General features: G+C 41.0%; 1 long non-coding RNA gene across 2 annotated transcripts in view; it reads right to left on the reverse strand.

Annotated features, from left to right (window-relative positions):
- LOC142008642 (uncharacterized) overlaps nt 1-18,032 on the reverse strand; it is a 62,503-nt gene extending 44,471 nt beyond the window's left edge. For both annotated transcript variants that reach the window (XR_012644194.1, XR_012644193.1), the window contains exon 1: nt 17,739-18,032. This is a non-coding gene — a long non-coding RNA (uncharacterized LOC142008642). The remainder of the gene's footprint in view (nt 1-17,738) is intronic.
- Nucleotides 18,033-19,010: the final 978 nt, after the last annotated feature.

Consider the following 19,010-nt stretch of genomic DNA (forward strand, 5'->3'; position numbering starts at 1 on the left):
TCTCATGCTCCGTAACAAACTGTAGTAGTTTCTCGCCTTGTTCATTTTTTTTCTCCATATCCAAACCTTATCATGACTCTGTTCCAACCTTCATGTTCCAATCTCCTCTGAAGATCAACACATCTCTCTTTGGTATCTACTCCAGTGTCATTGTCAAGTCTTTATAAAATGGCTGAAGGTCTTCCTCCATACTCCTTTGATGTGGGTGCATAAACCTGAATGACTGAGACATTGAATGGTTTTGCCTCGAATCTTGCTACCATCATTCTTGCGCTCACCGGTTTGTATCCTAATAATGCTCCTCCAGCTCTTTTGCTAAGAAGAACTCCGACTCCTGCCACATGCTTCATTTTGTTCCCAAGCAAGTGACTTCGCAACCACACATCTCTCCCAGTGCTATCCAACGCATCTCCACCAGTCCAAGTATCTCGCGTTGGTATCTCTCAATCTCTTCCCAAAGCAGCTCTAATTTTCCAGTCGCCCACAGTGTTCAGATGTTCCAACTGATAGTATATGTGTTAGTTGTAATTTTCTTTTGGTAGCCAATTCATCAACCCAACCCTGATCACTCGATTGGTGTCATGTACCTTGTTTATCCAGGCGACATCTGAGCTGACATCTTTTATTATTTAGTCATACTGGCATCAGATTTCATTTGTGTTGTTGTTTCTCAGTCAGCACATTGTCACTCATCTGACCAACCGTCCTCCTTTATCCAGGCTTGGGACTGGCATGGAACCCCTAGAGGCTTCATGGTGGAGTTAGTTTGGGACTGAAGTGGGATAATCCTGGGGATGGGAGGTGGGTTTGGGGCTGAGAGGGGTTAAATCTGGGGATGGGGGGCAGTTTTGTGAGATGGAGGGCAAATCTTAGGGATGGGGGCAGATTTTGGGGCTGAGGGCTGAGACAGGTGAAGCCCAAAGGTGGGGGCTGGGTTTGCTGGGTGAGGGGGATAGAGCCAGGGAATTGGGTTCCACAAAATTCTTTAGCGTTTAAAAGGGCTTTGTGGCCACATAAAATTGGGAAACACTGATGTAGTTCAACGAAATCAGGTTTAGAAAGAGGGAAGGCTCCAAGTCACTTTGGCTCATCACTGCTTTTAGTGATCCTGTACCTTCTTCTGTGCATAAAATATGTATTGCATAGATGGATAGGGTAGATAACCCCTTAGAGCAGACTTTCACTGGGGGGAGCTGTTGGGAGCTAGTGGGTGCAGACAGGCAATGGGATCCTCATTATGGTTTCTTAGAGACAAGAACAGCTTTCTGTGTTTAATTACTGTGCTTTTTAAATGGCTGGAACCATTTTTGATAAAACATGATTTGAACATATTCCAGGCTCAAGATAGACACCCATTTTAAAGGCACAGCATGCTTAGCATGGCTTCCTGCCAATCAAACAGTTGTCACTTGCTAGACAGTCCTAAACAACTTCTGTTTTCTTCCTCTATTTGCTGTCTACATGACTGGTGGAAATGGCAGGTATTTTTCCCCCGTCTCTTTTGTCCTGCACTAATATCACCAAACACATGAGAAATTCAGTGCAGAATGCCAGGCTGAACATGCTTCTAGCAAAAGGCATTGAATTAGGGCTCTCGAAAACAGATTAAGGTAGAATATAGTATTAATTTCTTGAGTATCCTTTGCCACATACCTCAGCGCCTTGAAAGACAGAACTTATCACTTGGGAAAAGGGGGAAGTATGGGTGCCCCCCACATACTACTGCTAACATTTTAAATCTCTGTATAGATTGTCAAAATGAAATACAGACCAGCTTTTTTCTAAATCCAAGCAGACAGATCATGTACTGTTTGCATGAACATTGTGGTCTGGCTCCTTAACCATACAGCTCAGAGGCCTAGTCTGAAATGAAGCAACATAAGTGTACAGTATGTGTTCATTCCTTGTTTTAACTACATGACAAAGATAACAAGAAGGAGCATTAGTACTGTAGCTAGGTCAGCTTTGAAGCATCCAGAATAGTTCAATAATCCAATTAAAAAAAAACAGAACACATTGTCCCATATTTTCAGGCCTTAACTTTTTCTGGTGTTCTATGAAGAACATAGATGTCTACCAGACATTCCAATGCTCTCTGGAGCACTGGGAAAAAGTTTATTTTGTTCTTGTGAACTCACAGTCTGTAATCTTTCATCTAGATTCTTAAAATGTTCCTTTTTGTTCTTGCTATTCACTAGAATGTCATCGTGGTGCTCCTGAAATTAATTTATTCAAAAATTAGCCCTAGCCCTCTGGGACAAGGTATAGCCTTTGCTAGTGTATAGGAGTAATTTTAGTGTGATTATAGTAGTTTGATTAAGGCTTTGCTTTTATATATCTATATATCCACATATCAAGGAGCCATTACAGAAAGCCAACTTAGGCCAAGGAGAGGCCTATCTTTCTCTTTCTCAGTAATGCAAGTAGCCTGCTGGTAAGACCTGGCATAAGGGTTTTTTTGCAGAATTTTTCTTCTCCCACTTTATAGGAAAAGTTTAGGTTAAAATAGTAAACTTTGAGTTATTTGTGTCAGTCTTTGTTGCCTGCATCACTTTCTACCATCAACTAGTGTTCAAGCTTTCCCCACCTACCTCTGACTGGAAAGGTGTAATAACCTTACCCTAATTCAAGTAACGGTCACATAATCGTGCTTTCATAGAATCACACTGACCTTTGCCAGAATTTGTTGCTAAAGATTGACACATAGGGCACAGACAGAGGGGAAGACTTCAATTTAAGGTCACAAAGTAACTTGGGGTATTTTTGGGAATTCTAAGGAATTGGAGCTTAATGTAGCATCAGTATTTAAGCATAGAAGGGCAAAACACCGCTGGCCAGTGAGCAGTTCAGAACCCAAACTGAAGGTATGCCTAACACCTGTCGGAGCACCGCTTCCTCTTTACTCTCTCTCTCTATTGTTTTCCTCTATCACTATTCTTAGAGTAATCTTTGTTTTGCTACACTTTAACTTTGCATTCTACCCACTGGAATAACATTCCTCACCAATTAAAGCAAGCAGGTGGTCCAGAGGAGTCAGTGGGCATTGTACCCTGCTTGTATAGCATAAGTCTAGACCATAAGTGCTGTTAAGGAACTTAATTGTATTAGCTGTTATAATATTGTTAAGTAAGAATTTATGTCTGTAACCAGATATTGACTGTATTTGACATCCTTCAGTTGGTATCTGTTAATTGCTGCTTTAATGCCATCATGCTGCTAAAAACTGTAAGTGCTGCTAAAAGTATTGCCTGTATGATCACTGGAATTCCTGAAAACTCACCTCAAGCCTGGGGCAGAATCTATCCCAGACTATAAAGTTAACCAGGCAAAAGGAGCAAACCTTTAATCTTTAAATATTTCAGTCAGATTGGTAAAACTTCCCAAAACCCTAATTCCTATAAAATTCCCCCAAGTTCTCAAAGGTCACTGTTGACGTAAGTAGCATAGGTTGGTATCAGTATAATTCTTTAGGATTCTCTATTACTTGATCTTGCACTGATCCTCAGGTACACAAATCTTTCTTTGTAAGTATACCTTCTTGTCATTTGATTTGTTTTTTGCTTTTCTCACAGGTTGCTCTAGTTTGCCAGCGAAGAGAGATGGGTGCAAACATGAGCAATGATGGTGGAAAACAAGAGAGACTCTTGTAGGCTTTGGGGAATTCATCATGTTTTGGCCTATGCTGAAGCTATGCTAAAGGCCAAGAGAACCTGTATCAGAACTAAGCACCAAGTACTGTGAAGAGCTCTCTTCCTGTGTATCTGAAGAATACATATTATACATTTGAGAAGACTTCTGAAACAGTAAGTATCTGCTTCACTAGCACCCACCAACTAACCAGCCATCTGCATTCACAGACTTTAGTCATTCTCTGACAGACTGCTGAAGTTTTGGACACCCTCAAGGTATCACAACCCAAGATTTGGGAGTTCAACCCATGCACTTTCTGGCTTGTGAAGAAATATCATGCATGCCACTTGTTACCAAAATAGCCAATGCCTCATTCAGACAAGGAATCTTCCCTTCCTCATTCAAATACACTATAGCCCAACCAGTGCAGAAGAAACCCATTCCCAAGCAAGCACATTGAGAAGCTAGCAAAAGGCTGACTGCAAGCTCATTTAACGGTGCTTGGTATCAAACAGGGCTGGTAAAGAAGCAGCCCCCCAGGCTGCCAGTGCTTTATTTACCTGGGCATTCGACATTATGGCTGCTTGCAGTTCCCACTGGTAGCTGCAGGACATGGTGTCCTGTCTGCTCTACTTTCCACAGTGCCCATTGGCTGGGAATTGTGATCCCATACCTGTGGATGTGTAGGAAAATAAAGTGCTGGCAACCTGCTAATCTGCTAAAGTGTTAACCCTTGCAGACCACCTCTGGCTTACTGGCCACCCTGTCGAGAATGTTAACTTCAATCTGTATTCAGGCCAGTACCTCAGAATGAAATGCTTTAGTAGTACTGATGGAGGATTTCCTGCTGTCAATGGGTAGAGGTGAGATAGAGGTTCTCGTTTTGGAATTTTCTGCCGCATTTGAAATCGCTGACCATGTGGTTCTGCCCTCTCTCCTGGGAGATGAGACAGGGCCCAGGATAATGCACAAAATTGGTTTATGTCAGAAATAAGTAATACGTGACCCAGAGGCCGCATGCTGCCCATCCAGGCTCTGTCTATGTCTCATGTGACATTTTGTTTACTGTTGCCAGCCTGAACAGATTCCATTTGTCTCTGGCCACACAGTTTTTTTCCTACCAGTATTCATAAAGCATGGGCACATGAAGTGAGGTATGTACTGATTGCACACAACATTGACGGTGAGAGCCATTCACTCCCTCTGCATCCAAAGTGCAGCTATGGTTCAGTGGGCACACCCTGAAAGTTCTAGGTATACAAATGAAGTTAGAGAAATTACTCTCTCCCAGGAGTCTGTCTTGGTTACAACAATCTCGTGGCCCCTCGAGATGGAGGAGGACCAATTAGCCCACTTGCTAGCCTAGGTTTCCCACATCTGGTTAATGTCCTTCCTGAAATGACATTCCCAGTCAGTAATGATGGGAAACTTCACCTGCAGTAGCCAACTGCACCACTAGACCTCGTGAAGTTCCACAATGATTACTTCTTTCTATGGCCTTCCATGTCTAGATGGTGAACGGGTCAGGCAATGCTGACTCAAGTGCCAATCTAATTCTTGACTCCCCCCACCCGCCCCTCTGCTCTCTGATTTGCTCACCTTGATAATATTTTTTCTGATTTGTCAACCTTGATTACTATTTTTGGTTCTCTGTGCCTCAAATATTGAGCCTGTTCTGGTATGGCTATGGTCTGAAGAAGTGGGTCTGTCCCATGAAAGCTCACCTAATAAATTATTTTGTTAGTCTTTAAAGTGCTACGTTACTGCTTTTTTGTTTTAACTCTACTTACCCTTCACCACATGTGACCACACCACTGGCACTAAGGCGACCCTGTGTCTGGATGAGATTGGCTCATGGCCAAAGATCCGCTGCCTGAAGCTGAACATGAGCAAGACAGTGGTGAGGCCTGTGGGCATTTATTTAATCAACTTGCCACCATAATGCAGTCTCCGTTGGTTGATGACTCGCACACACACCTGGTCACTTCAGTCAATAGTATAGGAGTACTTTGGGACCCCTTGCTGACTCTGAGTGCACACATAGCAGCATCCACAAACAGCGCATTCTGTCATCTCTGCTTAGGTAGGAATCTGTCTCATTCTACCATACAAAGACCTGTCCTCCGTTACCCAAGATGTCATCACTTCTGGCTGGATTTTAACAAAGCACTATGCCTGAGTATGAGCCCTTCAGCACTTAGGAAATAACAACTAACTCATAAAGCTGCAGCGTGCCGCCTCAACACTCCAAGATTCTGTGAACATGCCTCTACATTGATTCTATCGAATGTTGAACCTGATTCATGTACTCAGTCCTTATCTTTAAAGAATCCAGGGCCAGGACCTAGGACATTTTAAAGGCTGTTTAAAGCTTCAGAGCAAAGTTTGTGATGGACAGCCATGTTCTACAGTGGAGCACTGAATAATAGAATAAGGATTGTCTGTGAAGGAGACAGAACTTTTGTGGGGACAGTCTGGTTCCTGGCTCCCTGCTACTCTGGGAGTCAGGAAAGTGACCAGTTTCCCAGTCAGTTTCCTGGCTCCTGAAGCACAGGGAAGCTCAGAGCCAGGCTGCAGCCTGGTTCCCAGCTCCTCCCAACTTGCACAAAATTTGAGTTATATGAGGTTGCTCAGGAATGTAACCTGCATGTAACTTGGGGTCTACTGTATGCCCCTGTGCTTCCAACCCATATCTACACCTGGAGGAAAGAGGGAGAGGGGTGGGATGAGAGTATGTGTTTAAAATACCATTCCTGGTTTAGGAGGAAAATGAAAACAAAAATTAACAAAAAAAAAAAGACAGAAAAAAGAACAACAAGAAGTCCTGTGGCACCTTACAGACTAACAGATATTTTGGAGCATAAGCTTTTGTGGGCAAAGACCCACCTCATCAGATGCATGGGGGTGTATTCCAGAGGGGTATTTAAAGAATGGGGTCCCAGTAAAAGGGAGGGCCAGAGCTGACAAGGTCTATTCAGCAAGGTGGAAATGGCCCATTATCAGTGGTATGTATCAAAAGAGGAAAAAACAAGCCAGATCAGAAAGGGGGATGTAGCCCATTGTCAGAGTCTAATGGGGAGATATTAACACCCAGGGCAGAGAAGCTGCTTTTATAAGGGACCAGCCACACCCAGTCTGTTTAATCCATGGTTGATGGAGTCAATTTGCAAATAAATTGCAGCTCAGAGATTTCGCTCTCCATTTGATTTTTGACATTTCTTTGTTTTAGGACTGCTACTTTTAAATCTGTTACTGAGTGTCCAGGGATACTGAAGTGCTCTCCAACAGGTTTCTGTACATTACTGTTCCTGATGTCTGATTTATGCCCATTTATTCTTTTACGTAGAGACTGTCCAGTTTGGCCAATGCAAATTGTAGTGGGGCTTTGCTGGCACATGATGGCATATATTAAATTAGGAGATGTGCAAGTAAAGGAGCCCCGATGGTATGGTTGATGTTAGGTCCTGTGATGCAATCACTGGTGTAGATATGTGAGCAGAGTTGACAGCGAGGTTTGTTGCAGGGATTGATTTCAGGTTTAGAGTTACTGTGTTGTGATCTAGAGCTCCTGGTGAGAATTTGCCCACATTGCACTACACAGAAAAAAGAAGTAAAATAATAGCAAGATCTACAAATTAGCAGCTGCAAAATGCAGAGAGATGAAGGAAACTAAATATGTTGAGGAAAAATCTATTGCCTTTAAGATTAAGGATAACAAGAAGGAACTTTAAATGAATGAATGAAAGACTTATTAGCAATGGTTTAGGTGTGGATCTACAGGGGAATGAAGAAAATTCCAAATAATGCAGAAATGGTAAATACATATTTTTGTTCTGTTTTCGGAAAGAAGCAGGATGATACATTGACCCCTTACAGTGACAATGAAATACTTTCTATTCAAACAGAAAGTAGAGAGGATGTTAAATGGCAAGTAGATGAAAGGTTAAAAAAGATTAAATCTACCGAATTAGAGAACTTGTACCTAAGAGTGTTAAAAAAAAAATCTGTAAAAATAATTGGCTGGAAAATTCAGGGCCATTAATGCTGATTTTTAAACAAATCAGAACACCGGGGAAGCTGCAGAGGAAGATGCAGAGGACTATAAAAAACGGCAAATGCTTTACTAGTATTTTAAAAGGAAATGAAATGATCCAGGTAGTCATAAGCTGGCTAGCCTGATATGACTGAGCCCTGGAAACATAAACGAAAAGGTGATACTGGCTGCAAATGGTAAGGAATTAAAGAATAGTAACATAATCAATGTTAATCAGCATGATTTTAAGGAAAATAGATCTTATTAAACTAGATATCTTTTTTAATGAGATTAAGAATGCTTCACAAATTTACAGTTGCGAACAGATCTTGTAGACTACTGCAAAGCATCTGAGTTAGCACCAATTGGCAGTCTGATGTTAAAATAAGTATTATACAAAACCTATATAGTATCTATTAAATAAAGTAAAAATTGACTAATATAACTCAGACTATACATGTGGAATTATAATGCACTGCAAATATCTCTAGCCATGTCCTGCAAATACCTGTTTTTGGCCCAATGTTATTCATTGGCTGTACAGATGATTTAAAAGTAAATATAAAATCATTGGTAAAGCTTGCGGATGGCATAAAAATTACTTGAGAGGCGAATAACAATAAGGGCTGGTCAGTTCTACAGAGGATGCTTGGTAATGCATTTAAACAGCATGTACTTAAATGCAGTGAATTGTGAGGGCCTATATCTAGGAAAAAAGAATGTAGGTCAGACATACGTGAGGGACTGTGTCCTATTAAACAGTGGCTCTGAAAAGGTCTTGTGCATATGGTGTACAATTGAACACGAACTCACACTTGAATTCTTTAAATAATACTAGACTCTGGTTCAACTAGATGCTACAGTTTTAATGCACAAATCACTGTGTGAAATTCTGTTGTCTGTGTTATTAGATTAGATAATCACTTTCCAGAACTATGCTCCCTTGGTGGCTATATTGGCCAATTGCTCAGTCCCTTGGTGGGTGCAGGTTGTACCATCTTGTACTGTTTCAATCACCTTCCAACTAGATTTTCTGTCCCTTGGGGACATAATCCTTGGGTGGCATCAAAGCAGTTTGAATTAAGTCCAGACAATTCCTCAAATCTCTTGCTTATATTGAAAGTAGACTGATTACTTTAATTTGTTGGGATTCAGAACCAGGTTTGGGTAGGCCATTTCTCCTAAGGCAGCTACATATGGAGTTAAGAGTTTAGATTTTAACATTTTGGACAATATGTGCATTTATTTAGCAATAAAGAGGTTTAGAAACCAATTACGCAATATGAAGAGACCACAGTACAAAGTATGAAATGAGCATGTTATATAATTGGAAAGGCTGTGATGTCAAGGCTAATGATAGCAGGACCACTAGTTGGTAAAGTTATAGGTTTTATTTATGATGTGTTTAATTTCTGTTGTACTGCTCAAGAGTACACAGACATAAATAGGTGGTAAAGTGAGATGAGCTGGACCAAACCAAATAAGCAAAAGGGCTTTGCCAGAGGAGTTCAACATGACCGCCCTAGGAAAACTGAAATCAAAGAAATAAACTGTGGGTGAACTGGAACTGTACTGAACACAAACTCTGAAAACCAAGAGAAACTTTTATGAGTGCCCCGATGTAAACGCAATGTTCTTATCAGGCCAAATCACAATTGTCTTCATTTATACTGAGAATCAATACAGAATAACTGACACATACGGAACCAAATAATCTTTTCTCTTGACTGCCTCCGAGCACATTTTCTGACTCTGTTCTGGCCTTTTTGAGGAGCTGTTGAAGAGAGGTCCTTTCCTGCGTTTCTGTTGCAATTTTCTCAGAGGAAAATAAAGCTACTGTGATTCTTTTTGGCTCTCAAGGTCTTGGCCTACATTGTTCTGAAAAAACAAAAACCAACTTCCCTCTCCACCCCAAAAAAAGATTGTGCTGATTGAAAATTTTCTGCTGTAACTGGGCTTTGATTAAATGAAATTTTTCATAAAAAGCACTAGCTTTGGGGTGAAAAGTTTATAATCATGGGTTAATGTAAAGTTTCCCACAGAACTCCCCTTCTGTTTTTCAACCACTTCTTGTGATCAGTGCCATATAGAAGGGCTAGATTCTGTCCTCATACATATGCAACACCATATACTTTACCGAGGTTTTTTGAGAGCTAAGTGCATTATTTCCTGCAAAGTGCAGACCAGGGATCATCAACCTGCGGCTCCAGAGCCACATGCATCTCTTTAACGAGTCATTTGTGGCTCCGGCCACTGCTGCTGCTGACTCCTCTGTGGCTCCCTGCCCTGTCACGACTGAGGATAGAGTGTAAATTTAGCATAGAATTTGGCCCATGTGTGCACAAAAAAAATTAATATATATTAAGATCAAACCAAAATGTTTCTAGGGAAATGCAGTAAGCTTTCCTAACAATATTAGAATTAAAAGAGCTTGAATTTAATAGACAATGCTAATATTTTTCTTTTTGTGTAATCATCCTACAGAATGGTCAAATAAACCTCCACACTTTTAGGTTAGTGCAGAATCTCATCCTTGCTTCTTTATGAACTCAGCCCCCAACCTACATAGAAGACAGAATACTGGCTTTGCTCAATGTGATCGCTAGGACTATGATAATGGTATTTAAATTGTTAGTAGTAGCTAACATGGACGTACGCTGTATGTATGTAAATGGTCATATACACACATGAATATAAAACACCACAGCAAAGTCAACATTTTTCTATTAAATTCTATGTTTGTTTGTTTTGTTTTGTTTTTTAAAATGAAGGTAGTTACTGCCACATTGGTAGATATGGGTGATTTCTTAGGACAGGGGTCTGCAGTGAAGTAATGAGGAGCCATTTTTTCAAATTCGGTTACAAAATCAATACTTTAAGAGCCGCAATACATGTGAATATGAGACAGTCCTTAATAAATTACATCAAACTGTACTTTCTCTCAGTCCTATTTTAAGAACAGTGCACACACAATGATATATAGCAGTTGGAAAGTTGGTACCCCCATCTCCAGGCATTACCAACCTTAGCCCCCTAATCCACCCCCTAACCCCAAGCTTTACCTCCCATCCCACAAACCTGCCCCTCATCCCCAGGATTAACCCCTCTCAGCCTCAAACCACCCCCAATCCCAGGCTTAACCCGCCTCAGACCAGGCTGCTCCTCCACAGCTGCTGCCACTGCCACTGCCACCTCCCCCACAGCTTCCTCCCACTCAGCACAGCTGCACAGCTCTGGCGGGGCAGGCTTGGCCACCTCTCTCCCCAGCTCTCCTGTGAGCTTAGTGCTCCCCCTCCCCGCCCCCAACATGTGCACTGTGGGCAGCTCCCTGCCCTGCCAGGTTCCTCTTCCAGGGCTCCCTTCCCTGCCGGCCTCCCACCCCACCGCAGCTGACTGCTCAGTGACTTCAGAGGCTGCCTCCACTTCAACTAAAAAACTAAATTCCTTTTTAACTGTGGACATTGTTTAAGCATTGGCAGCCCGCAGAGCCGCAAGAGAAGTCAACGGTGGCAGCACTCACAGCTGCCGGTTGCTGACCCCTGGGTTAGGAGGAATCCCTCAGACAGCCTCTGATAGCACACAGAGTGGGAGCTAGTCCCAATGTGCTCATGTGGATGAGCGTCACCCTGAAAACCTCTCAATTGCAACTGACAAGGGGTTCACTGTTTTGTAACTGTTATTCCCAGCAGACATAAAAGGTTCATTAAACCCAGTACATTGTTTACACAATGTGATGCTGTATGATGGAAATATGACCATTTATAGAAGAACCTCAGAGTTACAAATCCCATATAAATGGAGGTTGTTCATAACTCTGAAAAAACATTATGGTTGTTCTTGCAAAAGCTTACAACTAAATATTGGCTCGTTACAGTGTTGGAATTTTACTTTGCAGAAGGAACGTGCTGCTTTTAATCATCTTAATTTAAATGAAACTGACACAAAGGAGTTTTCTTATCTTGTCAAATATTTACATTTTATTTCATATTTTTAGTAGTGTGCATTTAACACAGTACTTTGTGTATAGTAGAACAATATTTTTATTTGTTTCTGCTGCTGCCTGATTGCATACTTCTATTTCCAAATGAAGTGTGTAATTGGTAAGTTCGTAGCTCTGGTGTTCGTAATATTGAGGGTCTACTTCATCTTGTTGGAATTGCCACGGCGAGGCAAATTTTATGTAAAGTATGTCATGTAAGCTGCCAGTTGAAAAATTATGTAAATAAGGTTATCTTGTTTAAATCCACATTATCACTGTATCTGAAGTTATGAATATTAGCTATGTAGCTATACCTCAGATGTGTTTGTTCCTGGGCTAAAACTGACAAGGTGGCTTACATCCAGTCTAGCCAGCCCATTCATTGTGAATGGACTATTTATGTCTGATAGCCCATCAAAGACACATTTCACAGTAGGCCATAGAAGAAACTCAGTCCACCCGGCTCTGGCTCTGGACCCTTCAGCATAGATATGGATGATGGCTGCCCCATGAGTCATCAAGCCATGTGAAGATGTGTGACATGGCTCTTGTGACCCTGGACACTATCTTGTGCCAGTAACTTTCCACAAACAGGGTTTAGAGCTTTGTTTAAAACAAGATTTCTGGGCACATGGCGGAGGGTTTGAAAGAGCACTGGGATAACTTCACTTTCTCTGTTACTTTCCCTGATTCTATGAACTATAGATGTAAAAATAAATGAAGCATATTGGACTATGCACTGATGACCCTTAAATTCTTTGGAAGTTACCCGTGATTTTACAGCCCAGCAGTCTATAATATCAATGCTACAAACCTGAAATAAGGATGTTGCAATTATTGTTTGCATATGATCGGTTAACCATTTTATCTCTCTTTGGTTTTTATTAGTAAACCTTTAGATTTTAGTTACTAAAGGACTGGCAGCAGTATTGTTATTGGATAGGATCTGATTCCTATATTGACCTGGCTATGTGACTGATCTCTTGAGGTTGCAAGGACCCTATATTTGATTAAATTGGTTTTCAATAACTGGCCATCATGGAGTCTAATGTCTGGCTGCTGAGATGAGGGCTGGAATGTTTAAGGAGACTGCATTTCTGACTTCCCGTTAACTAGTGAGTAAGGCAGAAGTTAATTTTTGCTATGGGCTTGGTATAATCTAATGAGGAAATAAGCACCAATTTGGGATGTATCTGCACTGTTTTTTGTCCATGTCTCCTGAATCTGGCATTCTCATCTGTGACACACTGAGGCACAGTGACATGCAGATTTATCCCAAGAAGGTCAAATGAGATCTCTAATTAAAGCTCAGGTCATACTAAGTTCATAAATAATTGTGAGGCATGTGCATGTTATTCAAGAGGTGCATCACACACATATGCACACCCCACTTGACTATCATCCACCCACATATCTCGCAATTTTTATATATATACCCCCCCCACACGCACACAAAGCACACTGGAAAATGTCTTTTAAAGTCTAACTCAAGGCAGGGTTGACACGTAGGTTTTGGCCAGACAAAGAATATATATTCTCCTGTCTGCTTGGTTCACAGTTCAAATAAGCACTGAAGCTGATTTGCACGCTATGTTGACAAGAGGGTGTGGAGGCAAGATGGAGCTAGCGCAGCAGGGAACAAACTCTGGGGGGAGGAGTAAACCATGACTTCGGGGAATAACAAGGGAATCCGGAAAGACACCCCTTCATTCTTCTTTGAGAAAGCAAAAGAAGAGCACATTGTTGGAAGGGAGGTTCCAGCCACATTGGCTGGAGATGATGAGAAATTACTTTACCTGACAGAAACTACTTTAGATGAGGGTTTAGTTTATTATTTAAGTTTAGACTCCAGGCCAGTGTTTCTTAAACTATCTTCCATAGAACACTGGTGTTCCATGAACAACTAACGCGCCGTGAGCATCTGACACTTTGATATCATACCCTAATGGTCTATATTTTCTGTTATCAAAATCAGATACAATGTTACTACTTTATTTCTATGATACCCAATGAAATTACTTAATTTTGTTTTTTCTGTATATGCTGCTGTTTGGTTTTTTTGGTCTGACAAAATAAAAATTTTTTTGAAGAAAATTTGCATAGGCGTTACTCATAAAAATGTTATTGTTTGGTATTCCATGGTCTCAAAAAGTTTGATTAAACACTGCTCTGGGAAGTGTCTTCTACTTTTTGTTTTGTATGTAACTCTTTCTGTTTCTATTGTTATATCTACTCAGTGTCTCTGATACACTCATGGTTGTTTTCATTATTAAAATTGTTCAGTGATGTGATGTTATATTGGAGCTGATCTTCACTTGACTCAAACAAGCTGGGGTATGTGCTGTTTCTTTGTGGACAGCTTACCGGGTAATGTCTGGGAGTGACCTGTGGGTAAGGGCTGGGTGTGTCAAGGGGACTCAGGTATTGGTGTGCACCTACTGTTAACCTGGAAGGCAAAGTAAGGGAGGGCAGAGGCCAAAGGAGATTGTTTGGGTTGCTGACAGACCAATAGTCTGTCATCTTACACCCAGTTAATCATAAGCAAATTTTCCCTGTGCTGGAAGCAGGGGCTCGCAAGGTTACTCAGAATCCTGGGCACTCTGAGAAACCATCAGAATGGGGCAGCATAGCTCTGTTCTGCTTTCACCATTCAGGACAACAATCCTGCTGCTGAGCTACTTAAGTTGAGGATGCCCCATATACACACATACGGTATGTCCTTAAAATTACAAGAGCCTTTCTTCTAAGGGACGTATGTACCACCCTTTCCAACCTGACAGGATCATCATGATTAAAACTGTGTAAGGAATGTCAAACGAACAGTTTTCATAGTGTTCCTGGTATTTATCTCACATTGGTAATGGTCTGTTTACCAGGTTTTTTTTTAGATTTGTTATGTCTGCCTTCTCATTACTCATTCCTCCCCTCAAAAAGAGCTTGCTCCTATGACCACTGAAATATTTTGGGTTTCTTGCCAGTGATTTCAGTAAGGCCAAAACTGGTCCCCAAGCTAGCTGATGGCTGATTAACTGGAGAAGTTCAGCAGTTTATAGTACTGGTGTGAAGATTGCCAAGAGAAAACCAAATTGCCAGTTTCTCGGTCTTTAGGGTGAGATCCACTTTAATACCTGTTTCCTCAGGCTGTGAAGTCTGTGCTGTGTCTCCTAGATATTGGATACCTATTTCTCATCCCTGCTTTCTGTGAGCTCACTCAGCACACAATCGAAATATAGGGCAGAACATGCAGCTTTGCATAATCCTGAGGCCTGACGATCAGTGGCATTTAAATTGTCAGTAGCTACTAGGCGTGTACATGTGCATGTAAATAGGCATAGACATATTAATATATGCTTATGGTTATGCGTATATAGTATCTAACATATACTGGAAGTGGCAAGGTCTCGTGTGTAGAGCTAATATTTAGGACAGCAGAGCTCAAACAGAAGTCTATGTACCCCAGGGATATTTGGAGGTCTTCCAGGGAGCACGTCAACTCATCTAGATGTTTGTGTAGTTTTACAACAGGCTACAGAGAAAGCGCTGGCCAAGTCAGTACAAACTAAAGTTTCATAGCGACAATGATTTGTTTGTACTGTGCTATGTATTATACATTTCAATGGAAGTACAGTATTTATGTGCCAATTGATTTATTTTATAATTGTGGTGAAATGAGAGCATAAGCATTTTTCAGTAATACAGTAAAAATGCTGTTATCTGGCATGATTTTAGGGAATGGCAGGAGGGTGCCAATTAAATGCATATTCTGCTTAACAGAGATTTGTACTTTACCAATGGAATACCAATTTTCAGAGAATTAGGTTACAATAAAATGAATAAACTACAAAACAACTCACAGGTACTCACCAATCTAGTAATAGTACTGCACTGCCGAGTGGTTAGTTTTTACAAGCATGCAGGTGTATACAGGTAAAGTTGTCTAAGCAGAAGGTTATCTTGTGACACCACTTATTGCTATAGTCAGCTCATGGCACACACACAAATCACTAAAAATACACATACCACTACAATCCTACTGAATTTAATTAATCTTTCTTTGATGATTCAGAAGGCACTTTAGGATCTTGCAGTGTCTCAGGGTCATCATTGTCAACATCAATTATCTTTGTACAGGTTGAACATCTGTAGAGCCACACCCTTGGGGACTGGACCAGTGCCATAAGGGAATATTTGCCAGACCATGGGAGGCCAATATTGTCTAGCACATTACCAACACTTCCACTGCTTACTGGACCCTTAGAAGACATTTAGGGGTAAATTACAGCTAAATAACAGCACAAAACACTGAGAGCCAGGACTGGTGACTGTAATCAACTTTATGGGACCACGGGAAACTTGGCCACACCCATGATAAGTGGTCATCTGACTTCCTGAAATCATGCCAGATTATGTATGGTGAGTTCCAGATTAGAGAGGTTCAACTTGGAGATGTAGAAGGTGTAGGAGATTGTTCTGAATCTGTCTTGATCCTAGGGCACATCCTGGATGCTGCATTTCTGAATAAATCCCTGATTTCAGCTGGCTTACTTGTCTTCTGCCTCTTTTGCATAAAAGCAGAATACCAAGGATGCTGTTGTATAATGTGCTGGACAGTACACTAGTCCCAGTTACTGGATTGAAGATTTGTATTGGGGAAATATCAGAAATGCCAGTTAATTAAACTGCCTGGTCAACTGAATGCCAGATAACAGAGCTTCTCTGTAGAATGCTGTGATGTTTTTGTATTTTATGTCTGACTTTGTAATTCAGTAGTTTTTAAGTGAGGTGAAACTTGGGGGAAGGCAAGACAAATCAGAGTCCTGAAAGGGGTACAGTAGTCTGGAAAGGTAGAAACTCCCTGATTTTGGAGTCTTGGGTTCTATTTTTAGTTCTGCCACTAACTAGCTATGTTAGACTGGGCAACTTACTTGGCTTCTCTCTGTTGCCTAAGCTTGTAAAGCTATTTAGCGGTAGAGATAAAAACAGAATCCAGGTCTCCTAAATCAGTGACTTATGCCACATCACTAGAATATACACTTACCACTATTTAGACTGTAGGGCATTCCAGACAGAGATTATTTTTTACTTTGTGTCTGTACAACACTCAGCACAACTGGGCACAGATATTGGCTGGTGCCCCTGGGTGTTAGTGTAGTAACAAATAGTTACAACGGTATGTTTAGTGTACACAAGCAGTTTGAATAAAACAGACTTCACTAAAAATAGAGAAATTAGAAAGCTCCTACAGAGCCAAGGAACAGTCAAGCTGTTTTAGCTGGAAGGGGAAACAAATAATTTCATGTGATTGTGTGTGTGTGTGTGTGTGTGTGTGTGTGTGTCCGCCCACTACTTAAAAGGAGGTTTAAGAGATTGAAAGGTACAGTGACCTTAATTTTCCAAAGGGAAAGTGAAATGCCTCCTCCTCTGCCGTGTGGCTGACCTCAGCTGCTTGCCCAAACTTTTCCTGCCTCCTGCATGAGACTGGGGTGACTAAACCCTGCATGCCCTTTGTGTGAAGCTGTTGCTCACCAGAGCCCTGCCTGATCCCTACCTCCCTGACCCTACCTCCACATAGGGTTGGCTGGTCACCCCTCCACACTTTCCTCTACACAAAAATAGTCATCTGCCCTGTTGCTTGTGCCAAATGATCACAATGGTGAGAGTCAACAGGACAAATACCTACTTTCACCAAAAAAGTCGGGACAGCTGAAATAGGGTTTAAAAAAGGGATTCTCCCACCCAAAATAGGATGCATGGTCATGCTATGAAAAGGGCACTTTTACGTGAGTACTAATATTTTCTATTGACCTCTGCATATTACAGGCAGGCTTTGAAAAATAACTAACATTTTTTTTGAACTCTAATTTCTTTAAAGTACTTTTAAGATTGTTATTTAAACACATGCTTTCATTTATCAGATAATAACCTTTTTATATTCAATAAAATACAAGCCTTTAGTGAAGAGGAAATGCAAATCTAAAAATCACTCAGCTCCCCTTTTCTCACTCTAAATTCTTTTGTTCCCAAGCAGAAATTAAATAGGAATTAAAAAAAAAAATCCCTGTCCCCTATCTTGAAAGAAAATGTATCAATACTTACTGAATTCTCTTTCTTTCTTCAGGATCTGGAAGTCTGAATTATATTATCTTGTCAGCATTAAGGTTCTTAATTATGCTGTTGTCTGTTTATTTTTGAATAACTGAAAGACTGTGTCAGGGACAGGAAAGAGGAAAGGGAAAGGGAAACAGAGGAGGGAAAGATAGAAACTCATTACCTTTTGCAAACAGCTAATCATTGTAAATGGCCACAAAGGCCAGAGGAGATTGCAGAGAATTACTTTCGAGCGTGAAGAAATAAAAATACCCTAGACTATGTTAAAAAAAAAAGAGTAGAAGAAAGCTTCTTGGTAATAAAGCAACTAGACTGGAAAGAGTAATGGAAATGAAACACAGTGAGGGGTCTTGGCAACTCCCATAAGCAGAAGGGGGGGAAAAAGAAATGGATTTTTTCATTTCTTGCTGAATACATTGGATGAGCCAATATCAAATACCACAAAGTGCTCTTGGCAATTTTTTAGCATTACTCTTTGATGCCTTGCTATTATTCAGTTTCTCTCTTTACTTTTACTATCTTTCTCACCTCCACACTCATCTGCTCCTCTCCAGGTGCAGCCAGAGGAGCCACCCTTCATAGTCAGAAGCATGTAGTGTAAAAATAAAATCAGAATATAGTGAGACTGATTAGATGAATGGACAACGCACCCAGTCCATGCACAAGAAAGAGAGACTGCCGGTGAATTTTTAGTTTTGGCTTTAATCTTAGATTCAAACTCTGAGCCCACAGTTCAGATCTACAGGATAGATCAGTGTCCAGGGTAATGAAAAGGCTGGGCAAGATGCAGATAGAGTGCTTGAGGCACAGAAAATCATATCAAGGTAGCAGGCCAATGCAACTCTCCTTCATGAATTCTTTACAAAGCTGAGCCAAGTGGTCCCCAAGCTATTTAAAGCTTTTATTGCTTGCCTGGCAAGGTAGCCTAGAGTAAGGAAGCTGCCTGGCAAATTCAATGCTACACATTAGTGCTGTAGCAAGGAAAGCCTTCCCTCACAGGTTTCTTATTGTTACTAATATTAAAGAAGATCAAGTTAAAGTATGACACAGATCGAAAGTACTGGGCCCAGTGATCAATAAACCGAACTGCCTTATCAGAATAACACCTTTCAGTGATCTATATGACATTAGAAAAAAACACGCATGCTGGAAAAAGAAAGAAAAACAAACTAATTTCTGCCGAAAGAATTTGAAGGAGAACTACCCACCTGGCAGAAATGTATTCCCTCTGGAGTGCTTTTTTTCACCCCCCACACTCCC

This window comes from Carettochelys insculpta, chromosome 2, assembly GCF_033958435.1.
Source record: "Carettochelys insculpta isolate YL-2023 chromosome 2, ASM3395843v1, whole genome shotgun sequence".
NCBI classification, from domain to species: Eukaryota; Metazoa; Chordata; order Testudines; family Carettochelyidae; genus Carettochelys; species Carettochelys insculpta.